Below are 26,368 nucleotides of genomic sequence, written 5' to 3'. Positions count from 1 at the left end.
TGGAGTGTTGCTTCCTGCTTTGCTACAGGTATGAAGCTGTGCTTTCCAAAACACTGTCCTTGACCACTAGCTTTCTGTGTGCTTTTCATTAAGTTTTAGCTTCAAGAGCTGATTAACCATAGCAAATATGATCTCCTGCTTATCTCCTGCTAAATTTGGGTTTTAAAAAACGTTACATATCTCAAAGCACAATTACCCTCTTCACTGTCCTCATCTCCATATAAGTACCAGAAAATCAATATATTTGTATCTTTTGCTTGATATTTCTCACATGCAGGAAATACTTGAAGAAAGTCCATGTTTTATTGTCTTGAAGTCATAGGAGTGAAATAATGAAGATAACCCTATGCTGCTAGGAGAGAGAGTTATTTTGAAAATAACTGCACTGACTGGAGGTTCATTTATTCCTACTTTTTCACTTCCCTCTCTGCTGGGGCATTTTTAAGCAACCACCAAATATTTGGAAAATTTTCTAGTTAAAAAATCCCCAGGGCTCTACAAACAAGGTGCTGACCTGTCTTCCAAAGAGATCACTGTGTTGGCTAGTCACGTACTGTACACAGGGTACAGTACTCACAAAATTTACATACCTTCATTGCAGCTAGTAAGAGTTTGGAGAATTTTGCACAGCTGGTCTCCTACCAGAGCAAAATTGATGAAGGGTAAAGCTGTCAACACTTCCAAAACATATGTATCATCAAGCTACGTAACTCCCTTTTTTTCTTGGTGGGCAGTCTCTCAAGGATAAGTTACTATCCAGAGAGGAGGGAAATAAGGTGTTGAATGCTGCTGCAGATGGTGTCATTTCATGCTAGTCAAAACCCCAGTATCACACCACATCCAATGAGGAGTACTGCTTTCTGGGGATAGGACAGATTGTTTCACTCACCCAGCTTGCACATTGGCTACTTGACTCTGAGATCTGCATTTCTTGCTTGGATTACACTCAGACTCCAGGCAGAGCATTAATAGGGTTGGAAAATGGCAATCAGTCCTTGTCATGGGAGGATTTGCTCAGTGGTCCTCAAGTAGAGCACAGAGCTCGAGGGACACTCTCAAACACTGGTTGACTTAAAGACAGCAGCAGCCCATCACCAGTCGTGGTGTTTCCATGATAATAAAATCCTTATTCTAGCTTGAACTGTAACAATCCACATCTGTTATTAAAACGGTACTCCTCAGAGCTACTAGGTACGTTCTCAGAGAAGGTCATTTATTACTGATGTATTTTTAATACAACAACTGTCTCTAAGGAAATCATTGATCATTGCAACTAATGACCAGAATATTACAGAATTTAATTAATAGTTGTATCAGCACACCAGCTAGCCACTTGGAAAAAAGAGTTTCCTTGACCTTTAAAGCATTTCTAATTCATTTAGAAAGTACCTATGTTAGAAGCCAGACAAAGAAAAGTCAAGATCCGGGCCTAAAAAAAACTAATGAGAACCCGTTTGGATTCTGCAAAATCATTGCAGAACCATTATGTGTATAATCTACTGTTACTGCTCTGTGAAGCTGCAGCCAAATGAAATGGAAGATCCCACTCCCTGCTTCTACTCACATTTACACCTACGTTGTGGTGGCGTTCAGCCCCATCCATACAACCACCAAGCCTCCCAGGCCCACCTCGGTTTACACTCACTTGGTTAGCTGTATCTCTGCCCACACACTGGTAAGGACTTCCAGCCTGGGGGCGACACAGGACCCTACAAGTTCATACGGGTAAGGGCTAACCTCTCTGCTGCCTTGGTCCACCACATAACACTTGGCTTGAGGATCCTGCAAACACCCAAACAGTGCCCCTGCTGCTAAAAAAAAATTACTTTCTATTAAGTTCAAGTTGCATAAAACAATGAGTAGGCTCTGTCATGGCCTTCCAGAACTATGCTTTTATAGCACGCTCTTGTACTGTCACCTGTCTTACTTTAAGCCTTTAAATAATCTGTTTGCACATCCCCCTGAATGGGGGAGAGTAAGTACGTGTCACACTGACATTGAGTCAAGTGAGAGAGCAAAGTCAGGGGAACAGCAGGATGCCAACAACAACTGGAAAAATGACCTGTTGGCACCAATGTAAAAGGACCTTGCAGGAGAAAACATGGCTTAAAAATGTTCTTACACATCTGTTGATTGCATCATCAGCTGGTGGGAAGAACTAGTTGGCTGATTCTTCCTTTGAGTATAACAGCAGAGATTAGGAAGATGGAAAACGTTTAAAATACATTTAGAAAAATGAGGCAGAGCAGGAGAAACTGGAGGTAAGAGCTCTGAAGAACACATGAGCCTGAAGCCCTATGAAGCAAAAAGAATCTCCATGCAACACTAGAGATCACAGGAAAAGTCACTTCATGCAAAAATAAAAAATACCATAATTCTGAGATAATCACGGGTGTTATACAATCAGTACAGAACAAACACAGCTCACACAGACTGTTTACAAAGGTAATCGTCTCTGCACATGGTTCAACACAAGAACACAATGGCTTTATTTATAGGTGTCTATTCTAAATTATAATGGTCCTAATGTAACCTTGGTTTATTATCTGTCAGATTTTCTCAACTATATATTTTTTCATATTCATACAGTGCCTTGAATTCCAGTAATGTATTTTGAGAGCCAAGTGGAAAGAGCACACTGGGAGGGACCAGCAGAATCTCCCCAGACAGACAACATTACATCCACACCGCTTCTGCTGAGACTGTTCCCATGGGCAGGCAGCAGCTCTGAGCTGGTCAGCTAAGAAGCACTTTTCACAGAGTACTTCCACCAGGTTCTCAAAAGTTCTTTAAAGAAAGACTTCATGTTGTGCACAACCTGGTAGCGAACCTTTGCAACTATGGGATCAACCTGTGTGTCTGAGCTTGGCTGAGCCTGCTCAGTTCTTCCCCCTGCAAAACAACCCATGTGCAGTTGCCATGAGCTGCCAGGACAAGGCCGGGGGGGGGGTGGGGAGCCCTGCACAGAACAGTTACTGATTCCTCCTGCTGATGGCATAATGAAAACTACCCTTTCCAACTCCTGTGAAGCCATCAGACCACACACGTCTGCCCTGGCAGGAGCCTAAGGAGCTTAGTACAGGTCTTCTACATCTCTCCTCTCAGTTGTAAGATGCAGGATGATGTCTCCTGTAGGCTGCTACCCAGAGCAGCTGCCCAGAAGAGCCACCTTTCCTATAAAATGAACTTTAGGGCACCTGCTCCTCGGTTTCTTTTGCATTATGGTACTCCATATGCTTGAAAGTAACAGCAGAAAAAAAGTGGTGAATAATACATGTCCTGGGATAACTTTCTACTTTCCCCAGACTTTTCACTATCCTGCTTTCCTGCCCCACCACAAAATGGCTGGCCCCTTTGTACATTCAAAGGCCACACACAGGGCGGGATGCCTCTTGCTGTGAGCACAAGCCCCATAACATTCAGGAAGGGGCATAAAAGAGGAGTCTTCTAACTCAGATCCATTAAAAAAGAAAGTGTGTATAAAATAGAAAATCTAAAGTAGAAAAAAAAAAAATAAACCAAATACAGCCGCCTCCTTCAGTGCAGAAAATGTGGTCAAGGAAAGTTCTTCTCTTGTTTAAGTGTATTGTGAAGAGAGAAAGACAAAAGGAATGAAATTAGTTACCTTCCCTGACAGACCTTGCCTTTGAATCACATATTTGAAATGTATCTTATGCTCCCCTACTGCTCAGTTTCCTAGACACCAAATCTCCCCGTGTTTTTTCACCACTGCCCCAGTACAAGTGTCAACCAGCACCCTCTTCTACTTTGTCTGATCTTTAATTGGGCTCCCCATCTGCTCTGTCATACCTGTCATTTAGGCCTGGTTTCTTTAGCATGAAAGCAAAACATGAAGGGCTCTGCTGCGGTGAGCTTAACTCTCTAAGGAGCAAGATTGTGGAGTCTTTCCCTACTAAGTCTTTAGAGACTTACACCAAGGTGGGATTTATCCTACACACAGATGCAGTGCTGAAAACACAATCCTACCCCTGTGCAACTTACACACTTCCATAAAAGGAAGAAAAAAAAGTATTAAAAGCACTCAGAGACATCATAACCATCGCTCTCACTGTATCACCTCTTTGCTGGGAGGAGCTGCACAGCGAAGACCCGGAGCAGGAAGCCTTGGGGCAGCATTCACTTGCTCTGACAACCCAAGGATGCTCTGACTCAAGCAGATGGTTCTGTGCTTGGCTTTGGTATGTTTTAGAAGATCCTCAGAGGGCAATTGCCCTTTAAAATATCTTGCACAATATGGTCTGTACAGAAACTTTCTCCCATTTTCCAGCCAAGAGGGCCCACGAGGCTAATGAAGAAGGGAAACTAACTTCTTGTGAGCTTTTGTACGAGCATATGTAGGGCCAGAAGAGCAGGCCTGAGAAGAGCAATCTAAATGAGCACAACAGTGACATCCAGAGGGCAGAGACCAGCAAGCAGGGCTTTGCCAAACAGCCATCAGAAAAACAAACGGGGTGGGTTTCGAGTATACTTGATGGTAGGCTTCTCTTGTTAGTCCCTGACAAGTGGAGCTTTATCCAATGTATTTAACTCCCCAGGGACACTTGTCAGACATAAGGACTGCCATAGCTCTCCTTTTCCAGGAAGATGCATAGGAGATGCATCTTCCTACAACAAACAGAGCAAGAGAGTGCTTGGCACAACACAAAACAAAACAGACTGCTTCTGTAGTAGCCTTGTCCTGCTGAGGCAAATGAAGGGAGCTCTAGCAGTACTATCAGACCGCGCAGACTTGTCACCTCTGCTCCTAGGGAACAACGTCCTGCTCTTTTCCCTGTAGTGGTGAGTGTTATGAACTTTCTGAAGTTCTGGCTATCTGAAATAGCTTTTTGGTTTCTCCCCATTGCACGAGGGCTCACTGCCTCTCCACGTCTCTTAAACTGTTAACTGCATCTCACCAACTCCTCTGTCACCTCTCTTCTGAGTCTGTGATTCTACATGCTTTAATACACCTAAAAGTGGTAACAAAACAGGCTGCAGCTTTCACTAGGATTAACTAAAACTTGTTTGTGCAAGAAGAATGTAGAATCCTGATCAACACACAGATAAAATGCAATGTTCCTGATGCTATGGGAGCAGGGACTTCAGACTCCTTCCCTACACAACAGAATGAATTCTACACATGGGGTGGATGTACAGTATATGTTTAACCCCTCCAGAACAAACTTGTATGGTATTTTACCTGCAGCAGGTGTAAAGGTGCAGGTGCAGCCCTGCTGCACAGCAAGAGCAGGCTGGGTTTCACTTCACTGTGGCTTAGTAGGGCTTCTATTTGCTCTGGCAGGAACAGAAATCCCAGAGGGGGAGACTATTATCCTATTTACTGAGTCACGATGATTCACTTAGCATTCAGCTTCCATCAGATAAATCTGAGTTTCCATCCTGCTGTGATTTCAGTTTCTCATTGGTTTATCCAAACTTTTACTTTCTGAGGCAAGAAAGCAAGACTGGATGCTTATTTATTTATTGTAGGTACATTTGGAGAAAGCTGCAAAGACATTTCGAAAAGCCAGCTTAAAGTACAAGGAGACAAAGAAAAGCACTCTGTAGAGTTAAAATCCATAAGAACTACATGCATTGTTCAGGAAAAAAAGTTCCTAAGTCACTGAAGGACTGTAAGTTTAATGCTATAACCTACCATGATTACAACTTGAAAGATATCTTCAAAATATATATTTTATATATATATATATATATATATATATATATATATAAATAAATAAAGGCCATCCCATGGCTGATAGCGTTAGGTCAGAGGTTGGACTCAAGGATCTTGAGGTCTCTTCCAACCTAGAAATTCTGTGATTCTGTGATCAGACAGGCTCTTTCTCTCCCTGAAGCCCAGTGCTACAGAAGGACCCATGCCATGCCCAGGAGTAGACTAAGCACCCAGCAGAACCACAGCTCTTCCCCTCTGCTCTCATAGAGAAAAAGAGCCCCCCCTCCAACCTCAGAGGTTGCCTTCTGCTCCAGAAATTCTCAGTGGGTGTCTCACTGGTGCTGTACGTCTCAGGTGGACACAGGCACGTTCAGAGCACAGCACTCGCTGATGTTCAGGAGAACCTCTAGCGTCAGCAGCATAACAGATCCTAACCCTTTTTAAAGTTAAAGAAAATTACCAGACTTCAACGTGATTTGGATTTCAATTTGTAAATCCCTCTCTTGCCCATACAATTTAGAAAGCATGGCTTGAGCTTGAAGACACACAGTGTCAGGATTTCTGCTGAGCAAGAAACACATAGAAATTTAAAAGGATTATGATGCTATACATTTGAGCTCTGTTCCAGCCACATTCCTTGAAATAGATGTTACTGTCCTACTTTGATATATTCGTTCAGGTTTCCCTCACTGTGTGTGAGGAAAGAGGTTTCCCATGAGCCTTTTAAGCAGTATCAAACACTGCAAACCTTAGGAGCATGTTTTCTCAAACTGCTCTACAGCGAGTAAAGGAACTGATTCCAGGAGGAGGTGGATTAGCACTGATAACACATTTCCAAAATATATTTTGACAGCTCAAGTGGCTTAATCTATTTTTCATGGCAAAGCAAAAGCTTAAAAAAGTGTCTCTGACCTCTGCTCATGCAGCTGGTGTGTCAATACTCCTCAAAGGCTATGGATCCTGTAGGATCCAGTGCTTCAGAGCTGGGACAGCCTTGCCAGCAAGCATTTAAGGTGTCCAGGTCCTGGCATGGAAACATTAGATTCAGGAACAATTCAGAACAAAATCTCTGCCAAAGCTTCTAGGCTTCTAGAATTGAGAACAAAAAAGTTAAAGAGCAGCAGCAGATTCAGCTCTCAGCTGTGCTGCAGGACCTCTGTATGCCCTATGGCCGGCTCTACCTTGGGAAGCTTGGAAGGTCTGAAGTCCTTGATCCCATGTATGTTTCTGAAGGCTTTGAAGTATCCCTGTATGATGGCTGAGGGAGAAGGAATATACCTTACTTCTTAAAGAACCTGGCATTTTCTTTTGCTGTCTGCTCTGCACATTCCAAAAGGTAGTTAGCTGCAGTTGTCCAAGGAATGGATGTTTTTTCCTTGGGGTAACTCAGAACAAGTTCTTTTCTTTGAGCAACTTCAGTCCCAAATGCTCGTTCTTCCAGTTTTTATCATTGTCTGTTTTGTTTATACTAACTCAGAAAAGTTAGGGAGTGCAATATTGCTGTATTTACTGAAGTGAAAAGAAGAAATTTTGGCATCTTTTCTTATGGAGTGGTTTCCTGTGAAGGGCTACTGCCATGGCTAATAAGTGGCAGGATGAATTAAAGAAAGAAAGTTGTTTGAGAGTCCAGATAGTGCCAAGTACTTTCCAAAAAATCAGAAGCTGTGAATGCCTGCAGGTTCCCTGAATGGCAGCTGGATTGGACTGTGACTAATAGGAAAGATCTGTGGTGAGCTGGACTGGAAAAGCTGCTTGAGTGCAAGTTAGTGCCAAACTAGTAAGCTTCACAGAAACTATAGGGCAAGGACAGTTGTTCTGCTCTTGCTTACTGACCCCTCAGGAAAGCGCATACAACTTTACCAATAAAGAGGAAAGAAAGTCTTACCACGTGCCCCATCTGGTTACACAAAGAACTCTTTAAAAGAAAAAATAAGGAGAATTAAACAAAATATAAAATATTGGACAAAACTAATAGCAGATGTAAAATATTCACATAGGTACATGGAAACGAATCACTAAGAATAAATGACAACAGGAGCTGACACTATTAGAGAGCAAAAGATAGTTGCAAGAAAATTGAGAACATTTCAAGACTGAGAAAGGGAGGAATTACGTGCAGAAAAGGATGAGTTATTTGATACCCTCGTTGCTTCAGTCTTCAGAGGAAAGCAAAATAGCATCATACACCCATATGCCTACACACTGTTTGGTATCTCCTTTCTCCAGCTAGCGTTTGTTCCCTCCTCTGTTTATCCGAGATGCTGGATGGCATTCACCCAGGAGTTACTCTGAAGGCAGCTAACACGCTCTGTGAACAGGTTTGAACAACTCTGGAGGACAGGAAAGGTCCCATGGCAATGGTTATGGTGCTTGCTCTTCCCATCAAGTCACAGAAAATAAATGCACAAAAAGGTGCTGTAAAATTTTGCATTTGTCACTGTAACGTGAAAAAGGCCAAGAGCAGATCTATTAAAATGACTGTGTGCTACTGACTTGAGTGATGGACTAGCAAATACGTTTCTGAAGAGTGCAGCCCAAAGCTTGATCCTACTTAAGGGCAGGATTGAAATTCAGAGTGCTTCTATGTATCAAGCTCAATCTCAAGTCAAAAACCGGAACAGATTTCAAAGAGTGCAGAATACCACACCAGAGAGGGAAGGAAAGCTGTTGAATGGTGCATAAATGGAGGGCTCCTCCAGGCTGCGATAATAGCGGGAATGGGTATGGGGGAATATATCAGATCAAACTGAGAAGGAATCAACAAAATCCATGTTGTTAGAAGAAAAAGGCAGATTCATTTTAAGTACATGAGTCAAAAAAAAATAATCATAAGATAAGGGAACTGAGTATCCCTCTATTCAGCACTGGATGGGCTCACAGAGCAGTCCTGGGGAAAGCACATTTGGTGAAATGTGGGGAGAAACTGAAGAGTTCGGAGTGGAGCAACAGAAATGATCAAAGGTTTAGAAATATGATTTGCAAGGACAGGATGAAAGCTGGATTTGTTTAATGCACAGAGGAAAAGCAAGAGGGGAACAGAACAAGAGTCTCCAAACATAATAAGGAATTTTTTCAAGAGACAGCAATCAATAAATTATACTCCAAGTTCACCATGGAAAGGAAGGCATTTAGTGTAATTTATTTTTTTTTAAAAAATCACTGTTGCTGTAAATTTAACAGACATCTTTCAGGGATGATGCAGGTAAAACTAATGGCATCTCAAAGCAGGGCAGCAGACCTTTGACAGACCTCTTGGACACTGATTTCTGTGATTTCAGTCATTTTGATTACCTCATTTTATCTGTTCTCGGAATGTTATTTCTTTCAAGAGCATGCAACAGCTAATAACAAAAGCAGAACACCCTTCCCTTTGAAACAGCTTTCCTCCATTGTATTACAGCACATAATGACCACATTATGAAGTGTCAGCAGTGCTAAAGGTTTGCTATATTTTACTTTCCAAGCATTGAAGCATCAGACTTATGACAGCTAAACGCGGCACAGTTGTTGCCTCTGCTAATGAGGGGGAAGAAAAAGGTCAGCATCAATACAGAAGGAAAACGCTCCGTGTGAAGTGCGAGGATAAAAGCACATGTTAAGGGCAGAATTGTAGACAACCCAAGTTCCTTAGCAACCTGGAGTGACCACCACTACAGAGACATACTGCAAGTCACCAGGAAGAATGTCGCTGTTCACTGAAATCCACAACACACTATCCAGGCTTAATGGTTAATTATTTTAGCTTCTTCACATTCTAATTCCTCTATTAATTGTGATATTTATAGACCTATGTTAAAATATTCAAAATTATTTAACCTGATGAACAAGTTACAAAGTCATTGGATAGTTAAATCCCAGCTATTTATTCAATGGGGGTGCCACATATTTCTCAAAGGCCACAGAACCAGTAATTGCTGAGCTTCAGGAATGAATAAAGGATAAATCAGTCCCTGCTATCTTGGCTTCTTACCCTTGAAGGGGCATCTCAGGCACTGTTCTGCTCTTGCTCAAAGACAGAGCTGGACAAGTCTGCATATTCCCAGAGAGAAACCTCTTCCCAAGGTTAGGAAAAGTCACAATAGGCATGTGCCAGCCCTTTCTCTTCTGTGTACGTTCTACCTCACATCCAACATTCTCCAAAGTGACCTGGAGAAGGTTCTGAAAGGATCCAGTTAAGAGGGGTTTCTGAAAGAGACAAAGCTGAATGGGAAGGAAGGAAGGAGCTGCTGAACTAAATAAGAACAAGGTAGGTCAGCAGGACGGAACAACCCCCTCTGCATATACTGGATCCATACAGTGAGGGCATTACAAGCAGAGAGCAGACTCTCTCAGTCCATCCCCCTACAAGCATACTATTTTTCTCAATGTACAATCAGTGGAGGGTAAGAGAGGTGGCTGTGCCCCTCACTGACCTCTCCAAGCACCTTACATTAGTAAACCCACCATTATTTACTCTGCCTGTGAAGCCACATCGACAGAGAACCCAATTTTGTGCTGCAATCAACCATGCTACAGAGAGATGAACGCTGACCTTTCGTCCCATTCTACTGCCATCCCAAGGCAGTAGACACAATACTTTAAAAGACACAAACGATTTAAGCCAAGAGAGACAGATATTTGTGAGCTGAAGGTCAGAATTCAGAGGCATCTGTCAGCGGCCAGAAATCACTGCTTAACAAGCATCTTGTGACACTGTTCTCTAAGGAGCTCCTGATACAGCCCTGCATCAGCTGCTGACACTGAGCCACTGCCGGGAGCATTTCAGCACTGCTCTTGACTCTGGAGGCTGACGTGACTTCTCTGAGCATGAAAAAGTGCAGTGTCACTTCTCAGCTGAGGTTACGTCTCCTTTCAGGACTCTCCTCAGTGATTAAAATGCAGAGGCGCCTTAAATTGCATTGTGTGGGTTTGGCAGGCTACCAAATCCCAGGACTGTGGAATTAATAGGTTGTTTTTTTCAGCTTGATGCTGAAATAGACAAAGCAATTAATTGAACCAAAACATTTCGTTTCACATTTGCGTTATATGCCTCTTCTGCAAGGCAAGCAAGGGTAGATTGGAGTTGTTGGTCACCTCCAAGGGAAACTAGCAGGAGCTGCTCTGAGAAGATGGATACCAAGTGTCCCAAGTTCCACATGCTGAATCCATCAATGGACCTTTTAAAATTTTGATTCCTTGTTTACTTGAGATCGTTTTATTTGCAAGTATTAAATTTGCAAATATCTTGCAAAAATTTTGTCATAGGGCACTCCAAAAGTCACATATGGAAAAAAAATCATGATCATATAAATGGAAACTGAAAGAAATAGCTATTAGTTCATTTCCCCATATTAAAAAAGATATTCTACCATCAAATAGCAAGTACAAAGAAGTGCTCAAGCACATCTAGCATTCCCTCGTCCTGATTCAAAACATTACTTGATAGAGCAGAAGTAGTATTTGCTGAAGCTGACTAGAAAGAACTAGTTTTCTTCTGTGAACTGCTGATCCTGTGGAACCAAAGTGGTCTCTGACCCTTGTGTTCATCCTGCCAAACCTTCCCCATGCCAAGCAGGGCAGCCCAGTCAGCTCTGCATCCCTGCCCCACTGTGTCCCAGGGCAGTCAGCTCCCACACCACTGATGTCTTTTGTGCAGCTGACAGGTCCCAGGCCACAGGGGATCTCAGCATTGTTTCAGAAACATCTGCAATAACCACCGTGGTTTTCCAGCACAAATCTACCACCACACAGCAGTTCTCCTTGAAAAGGGGCATGTTAAGGACCTTGAAGGCGCAGCCACATCTGTCTTCCCCAGCACAGCCCTGTGCTTCCAGGAGAGTTAAAGATTGTGCCAGGATGCCACAGACTCCAGTAACCACTTGATAAGATCCAGATATCAAGAGTAACAGTAGCAGTTTCTCCACACTGGTTCAGAACTGTTCAGTAATGACAAACTGAACAGCTCTAACCATATCAGTCCATAATAGACTCACAGACATCCAGACTGTATGTTGCTACCACCCTGCTCACCACCTCTCTGGAGAAAACTTCTGTAACAAACTGCTGCTCAACTCAGCTATCAGAGCATGTAAATCTGCAAAAAGTGACACAGCACAAAGATAGAGGGAAGTTGGATACACAAAGACTGCACAAGCAAGCTGGCCTTTAAAAGAAGCTACTGCAGTGGGCTTTGACAAATTGCAGAGCATCATGCCTAGACAACAACCAGTCTTAAACCCCAGAGCAGATAAAGATGATGCAGACATGCTTTCTGAATATCCCAGGCACTCAGAAGAGCAAAAACAAACAAGCAAACAACAATAAAAAACACTCTGCCCTGTCACACAAATTAGATCATTTTGTTTGACGATCTGTTTACTTATTACTGTTCCACGTTTCAATTTATGTACTAGCTGATTCAGCACCATGGCTTGCTATCAGTGCCTGTAATTAGGAAATTAAAAAAAGATTGTTTTCAAGAGCAGCAAAGTATCTAGCTGTATGTGCAGGAGAAAGATGTTTTTTCTTTCCTCCCCTCCAAAAGCAGTAGCAATTCATTGGCAGACTCTTTGCACTCTGGGGAAAACGTGCTTGAACTGCAACAAATGAGAACTAACTGATACACACCTAAACTACATACCTTGGTTTACTTTGACTATATACCTAAAAGTTCACAATACCAGTACAAAAGGAGTTTTGCAGGTCACCAGTAAGTCTAAATTAGACCAGCACCTGTGATTAAAATCATCTAACAAAGCTCCTCTGCAATTAAAAACCCCATAACCTAGTCCCTCAACAAAGTCAAGGCCACAGAACCAGAGGACACTCCAGAAAACTCAGTTCCTCAGTTGCTGAACTCAGGGCAGAGTATCTGGGGTGAGGACATCTCCCAGAACACACGGTAAATCACAGAACAGCCATCAATGGGAGCCAGCAGGGCTTGGAGCACAGCCTGTGCAACACACACCACCTACCAAAAAGCCACTTCACATGTCCTTTGGCTGTTTTATTTCACATACTCCCATACAGACACTCACACACACTGGTTGAAACAAGGATTTAGCCCAACAAGTGTGTTAACAGACCAATATCGGTTTAGCTGTGGCCGATTTGTGCCACAGGTACATTAACAGAGTCAGTGCTGTAAGGCTTTACATGAAGCACTGACTGAAGGTGTGAGTTTATGCCTAGAGGGAATGAACTGATGAAATACCAAGAAAGGGCAAAACCTGAGGATGGAAAAGGGCCCTTTCAGCATGTTCTTTAATGACTTACAGGTCCATTAGCACAAGCCAAAAAACTCCTTCAGATCTGGAATCTTCCTGCTTAGTCTACGCCTTCTTGATGCAGAGGTTATCTTGCTAGGGTTTCACACATCACTTCACCAAGAATCTGGCAGTGCTTCCCAATGGAACTCACAAATGTTTGTGGAACACAAATATCCTACACAAATACACAGATCTGTAAGTGTCAGGGACATAACTTGCATCTTTCCTTGCTTCTTGTGATGTGCAATTGTCTGATCACCAGATGCTGCAGAATCCTACCTGATGCCTGGTCCTGTACCTCTGGGGCTCTGCTGCTCATTTTTCTTCCCCTGCCCCAGGTAGAGCCACACCATGGGAGCCAAATGAGATACAAGTGATTTCTGTTCTTTATGAGAGTCTCTTCAGAAGGTAAGTAAGTAATAAAGCCTGGTTAAAACAGGGCTTAGAGAGCTTTATGTTTTCCTATTGCATTTTTAATTGATATTTAAAAGGTCACATTTGTCTGTAATGCCTGACAAACAAAATAATTGCAGCAATCATATCAACACTAACCTTCGGGCAATGCAGTGTCACCAGCAGAAATTTACATCTGCTTTTTAGAAACTCGTACCAAAAAAAGGATACTTTTTTTTTTCCTTCCTGCAGATCCAGAATGGTGCCTCACAGAGGGCCAGGAAATGGTGCAATTCCTTAATTCTTTTGACATCACAGCAACACAATGGTATTTATGTGCTAGTTACATAGGTATGTGCCTATCAGAAAGAATGGTGCTTATAAGCACAGTAAAAATAAATTCATACATAGATGTTTTTAATAAAAAAAGGAGCCATGCCCACATTTCTAACATTCACATACACACACAATCCATGTGAGACACTGAGCTTAACTGACAAAGTATTTTACAAGTGCAAGCACAGGAAGTTGTCTTTGGCATAGAGGTGTATTTGGCAGTACTGATTTGAATACGGTAGCCATTTAAGTTCTGCAATTACAACTACAGATATGTGTCATAAAAAACAAACTCTTTATTCTCTGCTGCACTGGAAGTCAATTACAAAAGTGGCAGCTCCAATTACTGAGTCACAGCTTTCAAACTTGATGGAAAAATTCTACCATAGGACAAAAGAAGAGTGTTAGTCAGAAAGGCTAGGAAAGTTGCAGCTCTGAGAAAATCATCACTGCTTGCATCTGAAAATAAGGGGGGGGTCTTTTTCAATGGAAACTCACAGGACATTTGCCATCATAAGCCAGCAGCTGCAGATTTTTGGAGCTCTGTAACCAAAGGCATCCCTCAGCAGGTCCAAATGTCCCTACAGCTCCATGAAGGTGCAGCCACAACCTTGCCGTAGGCATTCAGAAAGCATTCATACCTATTTCTGAAGGGACATAACTGAGCCAGTGTGGTAAGATCACTTTTTACAAATGCGCACCTTCCATCCACCCACTGCTTATTTTGTTTGACTAAGTCTCTGCCCTGCTCCTTGCCTCAGCAGCTTCTAGGAAATACATTTAGATGCAACGAGTGGGCAGACAGGAATTCGCTATTTACTGACAATTATCCCCAAATATTTATGTTTAGTTGCATCAAAAGATGCAAGTTCTCAGCTATCCCTTTTCAGACCAAATTTATATACTGACACAGAATCCTACGGTACAACTGCAGAATGAAGTAGGAAAGGGAAGAAGGGAATACAGGCTGTCCTCAAGGAAGAGCTTTGCAAGCTCTGAGAAGGGCTAAGAGAAAAACATCATATGTAAGATATCACCATTCCTGTCTGATGTTTCTGGAGAGTTTTACAGGCAAACAGGAAATAAAACTTCTACCCACAACATATTTTTCAAATGGAAGTTCCCAGTTACTGCAGCATTTGTCTGGGACCCACCTGTATCCCTCAAAAGACTGTTTGTGCCAGCTCCTTGACATTATCAACTTGTGTTATTTGCTGCCTCCCAAAATGTCAGCTACCTAACCTTTCCAAGCTGTTCTTACAGTCTGCTTTTCCAAAACTCATTAAGTATAGCAAAGACCTACAGTCCTGTGTAAATCTTGCAATCATGCCAAGCTGCAAAGGGAATACTAAGATCTTCAAACCCCCTCAAACTATGTGCACTTCTGATTCCTTGCTGCAAAAGTCTGTCCTCACTTCTGAGCTGTTAGAAAAGGAATATAAATAACTTTTTTTTTTTTCCTTTTTGATTTTTCAAGAATGACAGTAACTATAGGTAGTTTTTTTTTGTTTTTTGTTTTTTGTTTGTTTTTTTAAACAGTATGACTGATGAAATGCAGTTCAAAAGCTACCTTTCTGGTTAGTTGTGCATCAACTAATAGACAAGTTACCAGAATATTAAGACCTCAAGAAATTTGTGTTATGTTCCTTTAAACATCCATATCATTGTTTTCAACAGATTTAAACAAGAAAGGATGAGGATTCAAGGACTTAAGCTTGGTACCTGAATTTCTCTCTTGTCCGTCATCAACAGAGCTAGACCACTACTAAGTTTTGGCTCTCAGTGGATATGGGTCTCAAATTGCATGTCCAGGTGGGGTGGCTGCTTGCACATGGAAGTTTGGAAATAAGCCTTCCTCTAAGCCTCTCTAGAGAGGCTGATCATCTTTTGCATCTTCAGTTTTCACATCCTCTAAGAACACTAGTGTGATCACAAGATAATTGGGGGAAATGATTTTAAAACCCCAGCTGAGAATTTCGGAGACTGTGCTTGTGCTAAACCTGCCAATAACCACAGGGTAGGTGGCTTTGTCAGTGCCCAGCAGAAGAAGGTGGCAGCTGGGTGGCTGTGTGATGGATATCAGATGCCTAATGAAGCAGTGGAACATCCGAGGCAATTAAGCATCTCAGCCTAAGTTTAGTGTAACCCAGCTGATTTTGCCAGCTGGAAGTCCACATTATCAGCCATCCCAAGTGATCAAAGAGGATGGTAACCCTGAGACGTGCACAGTGGGCAGTGTTTGGAGCAAGGCTTGGCTGTGGGGGGCTCAGGAGAAGGACTCCTCTCCACAGGCTCAGCTCAGGCCTGCTAGCTACCTCAGACTGATGTGATGAGAGAGGGATCACCTGAGCATTTTCACCAGCAGAGATGGACTGTGAAGTACTCTCCCCAACAAAGCAAACACTTTCATTTTGCAGACATCTCCAGGCTAAGTTGTATCAGCTCTTTTCAATCCACAGCCCTGCAGAAGAGGTAGTGTCCATACCAAGCTGCAAGACCCTGCACCTGCAGCAGAGAAAGCGGATCAAGGCTTCCCCTCTTGGTCCCTGCCTTCTCTATAGCTACACAGAACTGCTCAGCAGCTGACAGGATCAATGACCAAGTTATTTCTTAGTACAGCTGTCCCCATGTAACATGTCTAGGTTTGACTGAGTTGATCCTGAAGGAGTTTGCTCTGTAACGAGTGCTTATTCCCCATGAAAGAGGAGGCTTAAATCTATTCCTCCCAATTCAGAATTGTCTAAGTGTCAAAGTAATTATGCATGTCATTAAAACCATTCAATATTAAGATTTTATAGATGCCATAGCTACATTTCAGCCCTTCCCAGTAAACCAGGATAACTGAGAACACACTCACTTCAAGAAAATATGGAAAAATTTGAAATAAAAAATGAAAATGATTTTTTCCAAAATCACCTGTGGGGGATTTAAAAAAAATCAACCTTAAATAAAAACAATTATACACAAATCTCATCCTCCATCTTGACTCCAAGGGAAAGTTTAGTTTAAGACACCACAAAGCCATTTTTAGCTTTTTGAAGTTCATAGGTTATGCTTTCCATTTTTCTAGTATTTACCCAACAGTACAGCCGTGAGGTCAGTAATCTCAAGGTCACTTCGTAGTGTTCATATCTATAGAAGGAAAGACTTTATCCTAAACAGATTCAGACAAGGCAAAATAATGAAAAAAGTGATCTTTAATAACTTAAGCCTGCAGTACTTGGTGATGTTATCCAAGCTCGATACCCAACGCCTCAGCCCCAAAGCTTATGCTCTGTACAGAACATAAGGGTAAAGGGCACCTTTCAGGGTAAAATGCAAGAAGGCATTTCAGAGTGCCTTCCAGCTGCTGGGATGGTGGCCCTTGGGAGGAATCTAGCATTCTTACAAGCAGGAATCGTTCAAAGACCTTCAAAGAAATGAAACACTCAACTAGAGAAATAAGCAAGTGCGAAAGTGCTTGCAGAAGGATGGGGCACAATATCCAACAGATCCCTTCAGAGAGCCTAAACAAAGTCATTAAAAAACAAGTAGGCTCACATCCCTAAATACTGTGGGAAGCTCAAAATGCTGTAGCAAAGCAAGCTTTCTGACCTGAGGTGTCATCTCTAGAGCTGGAGGGGTGCAGGAAGGCTGAGAGCTGTGGAGCTCTGCCCAGTCCCAGGGCGTGAAGAAGAGCTGAGAGCCAGACTTGCCACCACTTCCTTTGCTGAGATGTTCACAGCTGTGCAAGCCATCACTCCCTTGTGCTCTGTTTCCAGGACTGGGACCTTCACTAAAACCAAGCAAATGCTGCAAGGACTGTGGTCTGATCACACAACTGCAGCCAATAAGCAAATTACCTCTATTTCTTTTTAGTTGAATTTTTAGAACTTCTTATTTTTATGGTACAAATCCTCTGCCAAGGCGGAGAAAGCAAACAACTCATATTTCCCGAGGCTGATCAGCAGAGCACACATGGTTGGTTAAGAATTATTATGCCAGCCAGAAATGTGGCAAACACACACTTTTTGTATTATAGGTGAAGTGGGAATTCAACAAATCAGTTTATGAGAAAACATCTGCAAGAACCTGATAATAGAAACTATTAATAAGACAATGCAGGTAGGAGATAGAGATGATGCAGCTTTATTACCAGATGTCTTCATAAATTTAAGAAATAACCAGAATTACTAGCCCAGATTCATGGGGCTGTATTTCATGAAATACTTTCATACAGGAAAAAAGAAAAAAAAAGACCACAACACACCCAATACTTTAGTACAATTTACACTGAGAGGTAGATCTCTCTCAGACTTAAATTCAGCAACAACAGTTGGGATAACACCAGCCACCTCATGAAACACAGGAAAAAAAAAAGTTTTCTTATCTGCTAGTAGAACTTCTGTGGCATCGTTAGAGGTAACTAGTGTACAGATCAAGCCAGAAAATATTGTCATTTGAATAATACTTATTTCTATTCAACACATGCACAGCTCCATAACAAAGGCCATGTGGAAAGACAGGCCTTAAATACACCACTCCTTTAAACTCTGTTATATGGCCAAACAACATTCTCCCTATCACAGCCTGTGACAACTGCTTTTTGTCCTTTTTCTCTGCACCCTCAAGAAAAGCCTTGCTGCATCTCCTCTTTGTGCAATGGAAGGTGGCAATTAGCCCATTTCTTTTAATTCTCTTCTCCAGATTGAACTCATCCCTTTCTCTCAGCATCTCCCGATACTGTACATGCTGCGGCCCCTGGCCACTTCAGCCACCCTCTGCTGGGCTCTTTCCAGTTTGTTGATCTCTCCCTTTTGCTGGAATACAGAAATTGGATTTAAACTGCTTTGTAGTTAGCCTGCCAGCTGTACTGTGCTATGCAAGAGAATTTCAACTAGGCAAACTTTGCAAGAGCCCCAAAATTCCAGAGACCTTGTAGGCAAAGTACTCAAAATGTGCCAGTCACTGCGTCCATCCGCCCCAAGCAACAGCTTCTAACGCTCACATACTTATGGGTACAGTGAGGATCAGCCAGTTCTCCAAGCCTTAAAGCTATAATGCTTACATATAAACCCAGCAACCCTATGGCTGGCAGAGCAACAGCTCTGAACCCTTGCTGGAAAAGGCAGTCTTGAACATGATGCACTGAATTCAGGACCTGCTTAACAGAGCCTATCTATGATACAAGGGCTATGTGTGCTAGGCACCTATTCCTATGGTCACCTCAATTTCTTTCTTCTCCTCAAATCAGATTTGTTCAAGAGGACTTCTACCAACAAGGACAAGCAGTGTCCATAAGAGTTCCTAATTTCAGTACCACAGGCCCATCTGAACAGCAGATGTAGTTACACCACTTTTGAAAAGAAAACTTGCTCACAGCTAAGAAAATGGTAGTGGTTCAACTGTATGGGTCTTTTTTTTTTTTTTTTTTTATAGGGCTGAAACAGATTTCCATCACTTGTCTAATTAGCCATACCCTGAAGTTTGTGCAAAACAGATATTTAAGCAGCAGTTTCTATGGCTACCATCATTCTGCTCATTATTGCTGACGTATTAGCCAGAGGATTCTCTTTAATGAAGCTAAGAAAGGAAAGTCATGATGGCACACTACTTGATACAATAGGTACTAGAAGTACAATGAATCTTTTTTTTTTAAAAAAAAAAAATATATATTTTTAAGAGCACTGCTTTCAAGACCCTTTGCACATTGGTCAAATAGGTTTGTGCTGTTGGCTCATAACCTGTCATTTACAAATTTGTGAGAACTTTCCAGCAAGCAAAACAGTAGCAGACTCCAGAGCTGCACCCAAAATTGGTTCGGTACATTGCACTCTGTCACCTCCTCCTGCCCTATGCTTCAGCCAGGGCATGGAGAGAAAACATCAGCAGACTGAAGACTGAATATCTAAGGATCTACTTACAAAGAGCTTTAATTTTAGTAAGTTTTGGAAAGTGGCTGGAGGGGAAAGATTTCCTTTAAGAATTAAAGGACCATGAAACAATGAATTTCTCTCTCCCAGTTCTGCTTTTACGCCTGCATCTGTGACAAGTGGGTGTTGGTTCCAAGGCACCGAGAGGATCATATTCCATTGAGCTGACTGAAAAATTAGCTTCCTTTTCCCTGAGGAAAGCCTGGGACTTCAAAGTCTGTTTTCATTCCACAGACAGACTGGAAAATGAAATATCTTGGAAACTTTCACAAAAACAGGTTACACTTTCTCCAATGTTATTGAAAAGACTCCTTTAGCAATTTATTTTTTTGGTATGGAATTTTACAAATCACAACATACTCCAAAAATCTAGGGACATTCAACAAGTTTACATTACAAACTTCTTCATGGAGTTTTTTCTCGAGTCCTGGTTTTGTGGCTAAATCACCAGACAGACCTTGCAAGTATGGGCCAGCACTGGGCTGAAGTAGGATTCAACCCCCAGCAAGTCATCACTCTCCGCACAGCTGAGCTGGCACAGACTTGGAGAAGCTCCTCTGTCTTCTGTCTTAGGCTAGGCAGATGGGTAAGTACCAAGAAAGTCACTTTGGGACAGGATTGCAGGCTTACCAACCCAGGTACAATTATACCCTTCTCGTCATTGCTCACAGAAAGCTTAAAGTCACAAGAACCTTCGTTTATCATCATTGTGCAACTGCTGCTAGAAAACCTATAGGCTTTTAAATAGCTCTTGAAGTCTGAAAGTGAATCTAAAAGCATTGTGAAGTCCTGGCAAGAAACTTGGGGTTCCTTTTCTTTTCTGACAGTAGAAATTCACAGGAGACTAACTCCTGCTAAAGTAGCTGCAGCCACTCTATAGCTGGTTTAAAACGAACAAAAAAGCCACAAATTCCAGAATATTAGTTAAGTTTTTAAATACAGTTGTATATTTTGGAGAGTTTAGAAGTCCTTCAGGAACTTTATAATAGCTTGAAACACTCAGTTATACCTTCCATAACTGGGCATTAAGCTCAGCTTTTTACCAGCTACTTTGGTATAGTCAGTGCACTCTGCAGTGCTACAAGAGCATTTACAGCTCTTTTCTTCTAGGTTGTTACACATGGAGAACAATCCCTTCTTATGCCAGGGAGCCCCAGAACACCGAACACTAACAGAAAGATACCGTCAGTAGCACAAAGGCACCAAGTTTCCCAGAGCAGCAAAATAAGACGCGATCTCAAATTATCAGTAGCCGAGATGAGTATACTCCCTACTGCTCCCAGATTTAACCCCAGGTGTAACACATGTAGCCTTGCAGCCACAGGCAGGAGAGCAGGAAAACAGTGGCTGTGAGATCTGTAACCCACAGAAAAATGACCAAACCCCCGCACTCCTAGCTTAAATTTCAGTCCTGCACCTCTTTGCTTTGATGCAGGTAATTGTCTTCGCACACATTTCCCAACAATATTTCCTGCTATCTGCCCTGTTTCTAAAAAGTACATTTAAGAAGCTTAGATCACTGTTGGCGTCAGAGTGTGAGTGATAAAAGGTACAGCAATCCCTCAAATGAGTTTAAGACAAGTTTTGGATGGCAGATGAGCACTGAGGCAGGCAACCATTACCCTGGGTTCCTCTTGTATCACCGTTAAATAGAGTTGGAGAGGCATTGTGTTCCTTTGGTGGCAGGCTGCATCTCTAACGGGATAAACTTCAACGTGCTAATTGGCACAGACTACAAATTGGCTGCTGGTATGTGCCTGGAGGTCCTGGGCAATAGGCTGAATGAAGCAAATTTCTGTGTAATTGCCCAAAGAGATTTGGACTGAAATCCTTAATTACAGTTTTAATGAGGGAACAAGAATTCTGATTTTATCAGTTGCTCTGTGTTAGCTTTTGCCCACAACCATTGGGGATAGCTCTTTCTTTGATTTCTGATCTGCAACGCACAGGCCATGGTCATGTCTAAATGGGCCTTGTCATCTGGGGAGAAAAGGTGAAGAAGTGAAATCGGAATGGGAGTAGGAAGAAACTCAGCAATGCTTTTGTTGTGTTTCAGAAAACTCTGGTAGGAGTGGCAGGATGGAAACCACAGAATAGCCAGGGGCAAAGCCTCCTGGTGGCTGAGCAGATGGATGACTGCGGCCAAGGCCAGCAGAACCAAGCCAAGTCACCTCAGCACCTTGCCCCTGCTCGCTGCATCTGCATGCTCAGTGGATAGATGAATACTCCAGCTATCGCTTTGTTTCTTCAGGATGCTGTAAGAAAGGGACATTTGGAAATAGTGATCAGAATGTCTATTTGCCTTTCCTAATCCTCTCCTTTTGACAGAGCTATGCTTTAGAGAAACAGAAGCACATAACCTGGCCAAGGTCACAAAGCCCTAGTTTTAAGACTCTTTAAGACTCTTCTAGCAACTCAATATGGTTAAGTTCACATTAGACAAACAAGACTCATGATCTATATGCACACCAGAAAATAGCTATTTCCCCATCTTTCTTCTCCCTGAAAAACTCACATCTGGGGAAAAGATTTAAACCCAGTAGGGTTTGTATTCTCCTACCATAATGTTTGGCTGTCTCATCTGAAGAAGCCTTTTCTCTGAGCTGCTAAGACAGTTCATTATATTCCCTCAAATCTGCAGCACTTTGAAGACCACCACTGTAGTGCTGGCCACAGCACCTGAAGCTGCACATCTCTCCCCTCTACAGAGAACCACACAACAGCCTATGTATTTGTCTTCCATTAACAATGTTATCATGATTAGAAACTACTCTGAAATAATTGTTTTTAAGGCATTTCACAGCAGGTAGACCTTAGATAGGAAGGTAGCTTTTTTCTTAATGCTTAGAACCAATTGCAACTCATAAACACCACCCCTAGCCCACCGCCCCATTCAGAATGGCCATTTTCCCCTATAAACAGATAATCTCTTTCCAAGACAGAGAGTCTCAAGAGATAATTAGTGATTAATGAATCTTTATGGTCTATCTCAATACTCCAAGCCATAATAGCCCAGATGATGACAAAGCAGAGCTTTTTAACCACTATTTTAACCTTATTTTCTTTGTATTGTAGAAGAAAATTGACATTTTCTGTCTTTTGAAAAGAGGAAATAGACAGACTGCGACAAACCAGGGCCTCTTTGGTTAATACATTACTGAAAGTTGATGGATTAGTTCTAACATTGATTAGCTCAGTACAAATAAATACAACTGTTATATTTTATATAACATCATGAATGTCTCCTGGCATCTCTGGGATCACGACAGAATAGACTTCATCCTCTTTACTACAAGGTTATAGGTAAGAACAGATGTCATGCTGTTTTAAACAGCATTCACTGATAAGGGTAAACTAATCAGACAGGAAGAGAGAAAGGAACACATTTTCTAATGAATTTCTTCTTAGTTAAGCACCCCAGGATTATGAAAGACAAGTAAAAGAGTTCAGCAAACATCACTTTGCATTTCAGACATCAATCACTTCCCATGTTAAGTACAACAAACATTTGCATTCCTATTTGTTTTTGAAAGAAGCAAAAACCACCATACAAGATTTTTTTTCTTAAATGTCTTCCTAGAAGTGACCACAAGTCATTTTGAAACCCACAAGCTGAGAGAGGCTGCTTATAGCCAAGTATCTCTGCCTGAGCGAGGTTATTCATCTTTGCATAACAAAGTGGCAGGACAGGTGAATCACACAAACACAGCACAGCCAGAAACAGAAGAGAAGGAATGCCTGAATCTTGTTCAAAATGAGTGAAATATGTATTTCTGATGTGCTGCTGCTCACAGTGAGCCCAGCATTGTGCTTCCCAACCCAGCTTTGGGCTTCCCCTCTGCTGCTGGTGAGCCTCAAGGGGGAATGACGGCTTTGAGAAGAAACCACCATTTTTATTAGAGGTTTGTCCCCCGGCTTGGGTCAGCTACATGGGAGAAGAAAATAGTGTAGTGGAAGGGCTAAACTCAAGACTGTAAGTACACTTAATAAGGCTCTCAACAAGGTGAAGTGTTTGGGCATCTGGCTGGCATTTCTCAGATGAAAAATAACTTTGAATAGTCACTGAGGTGATAGGAGAAGGACCAGATGTTTCCTGATAGCTAGCAAGCCTTACTCTGATCTTAGTTCCAATGCTTCCAGATACACGCACATTTCTGTACACCCTTCCCCCCAAAAGAATACTAATCTTCCCACAAAAAAATCCTTAAAGAGAACACAGATGAATAAATAAATAAATAAAGCTCCTCCTGCCCTGGAGAAACACATTGATTGCCATCTCTCTATTTCTTTGCCTTTTTTTTTTTTTTTTTTTTTTTAAATTTACACTTCAAAGAAGAAACTAAAGATAAAGAACAGTCTACAGCAGCACCAGCTTAACTAAAACAATTTTTGAATATTCATTTTCCCTCCTCTCTCTGCAGGAAGATTGGTGCTGCTATTGCAGTTGTGTGATGTGCATGCTGAGGCTCTGTTGAGCTCCAATTTCCAGTGAAAGAGCATCTACTGCATTTTTATGCTTGTTAGTGTAATTATAATTCAATATTTGCACTGCAATAACACCTAAGCAATCAGGCTGAGATTCGTTCTGCTGTGCAGTGTACAAACACATTGACATGACCCAAAAAGGGCTGAGTGACTGCCAGTCCCACCTTGCAGAAAGCACATATGATTTAAAGGCTGTCTACAACATTTTTGTCAAGACTCGTATGTCTGTCACCTGCATGAAGACCTGAACTAGGAAAAGTGAACAGAAACATGAGCTTTAACATGTATTCTTCTATTGTGTTCATGCACAGACTCCACAATTATGTGCCTGCAGCAACCAGCTGAACCACCAGAGTGGTTCAGCATGGAACATGTGCAGATCAAGGCACCAGCCCAAAGCCCACTGAGATCCAAGCCCTATCATTTTGGCTAAAGCACACTATCTACCTCTGCTCATAAGAGAGCCAACAACTTCTAGTGCTTCTTTCACTTTTTTTCCTCCATCCCATCCTGCCCTTCTCTCTCTAGGAAATTCATCATCTTAATATTTGAGTTTGTAGCATTTCTAAACAGACAAAACACCAAACCAGTAAGTAGTAATTTTTTCTATCATAGGAAATAGTTTACTCTTAGAAAAAGGGAAAAGTAATTTACCTTATCATTTGGTGAGACGTCCAGCTCAGAAAAACAGGCTGTTGTTTGATGCTTCACAGGCAAATACCATATTTTACATTCATTGCATTGCTGTGGCAGTAAACCTTTCAGAACTTTGAGTGATTACAAAGGCTGTGGATGTGGTGTGTTTACACATATGAACACATAGCTTCAGGTGCACATATACGTTAAATACATGCTTGTGTGTATACACAAACATAAACATGCCCCTATGGGTTTTTGTACCCAGAGGACAGAATTTGAGCTTTGAGTGCCTTAAAAAAAAGATGCAGAAAAGAAGCCACAAAAAAACTCATCAGGAGAGCAGTGGAGGAGTTATCCAGCTGCCCCCATACCTTCCACTGAGATAAACAGGAGACAAACTCCCATGGCTCAGGAAATCCCACTGGCTTCAGCAAAGCACAGAAAACCGAGAGACTCCAAATATCCAGGGACCTAAGGACTAGCAGGCTGTTTGACACAATCACCGCAAACCTGGCAAACACACCTTAGCTCTCAAGTCAAATGCAACGTACCACAACATACCCTGAGCCTGCTGAGCAAGTTACCATCAGCTGTGGCAACCCTACCCACCACCACCAGAGCTATGGGCCATTAAGCCAAAGCTTGTTTCAATTAGGCTAATTAATTACTACTTTGCAGCACCTTCCCCTCAGCTGGACCCTGCCATTGCTAGATTATTTCACACTGATGAGAAAGAAAAACTGTGCCCCCAAAGATAATCAACAATCTGCTTCAAAGCATTCATATTTATATTGAGTAACAGTAAAACAACAACAACAAATAATTACTTTTACAGCAGCTGAAGCAGCAGCTGGGCAGCATGACATTGGGGTGCTCTCAGTGGGAAGCCCAGGAGAAGAGCATGAGCCCCTTTCAGGGACCTCAAACTTAACCCACAGCTAATACTTGTATTTGGTACTTACCACTGCATTCAATAAGCTTCAGCTGGTGATAAAGCCCGGGCACTTGAGAGCTCACCTTTATCAGCCTGGGCAAGCCACACAGCAGCAGTTTTGAAAGCCGTGTGCTTTCTTTAGCACAAGGTGGGTGACACCCAGACTGCATTTTCCTTCTCTGCAAAATGCCAGGCTCCTGCAGATGTGGTGTGATATGGTATAAACCTGTGAGCCCAGCTGACTGCTGTGTCTGGGGGCTGAGCGGAGGGAAGGACCTTGTCCCGCCTCCTCTCACCTGACTGAGGTACTTCTGGTAAGAGCCCTCACCTCTGCCTTGTTGAGCCTCTTAAAATCACCTTCCTGAAAATAAAGGGGTGTCCTTTAGTGCTCTTCTACTTCATCACATTGACATAATATGAAATGGCTTGTATTTGCTTTCTTGGATGAAGAAAACACCTACAGGTGCTTCTTATGTAGGCCTCAGTTATGTGCCATGAAAGACAGTGACATTTTTGGTGCTTCTTGATCTCCTTACAGCAGGGAAGAATATTTTTGCCTTCTGACCTCATTTTGATCAGCTTTGGGTGGCAGAAGGTATGTTACAACTGCAACTCACTATTTTAACAAAAATAAACCCATCAATACATTAAACATAACACGTGTTCCAGCTGGCTGGCCTGAGTCACAGTAACGAGTCCAAACTTCATGATCAATTCAGTGAGATGCTTTCTGTCACGCCAAGAG

At 42.1% G+C, this 26,368-nt stretch overlaps 1 long non-coding RNA gene across 1 annotated transcript in view; it reads right to left on the bottom strand.

The window, feature by feature from the left end:
• Positions 1–25,337, bottom strand: part of LOC311433880 — a 30,388-nt gene extending 5,051 nt beyond the window's left edge. Inside the window, exon 1 of the long non-coding RNA XR_014691038.1 lies at positions 24,705–25,337. This is a non-coding gene — a long non-coding RNA (uncharacterized lncRNA). The remainder of the gene's footprint in view (positions 1–24,704) is intronic.
• Between the last annotated feature and the right edge of the window lie 1,031 nt (positions 25,338–26,368).

The sequence above is a fragment of the Aythya ferina genome (assembly GCF_964211825.1).
Source record: "Aythya ferina genome assembly, chromosome: 3".
Taxonomy (NCBI): Eukaryota; Metazoa; Chordata; class Aves; order Anseriformes; family Anatidae; genus Aythya; species Aythya ferina.
The sequence above is the reverse complement of the archived record's forward strand: the minus strand, read 5'-3'. Positions and strand labels throughout refer to the sequence as shown.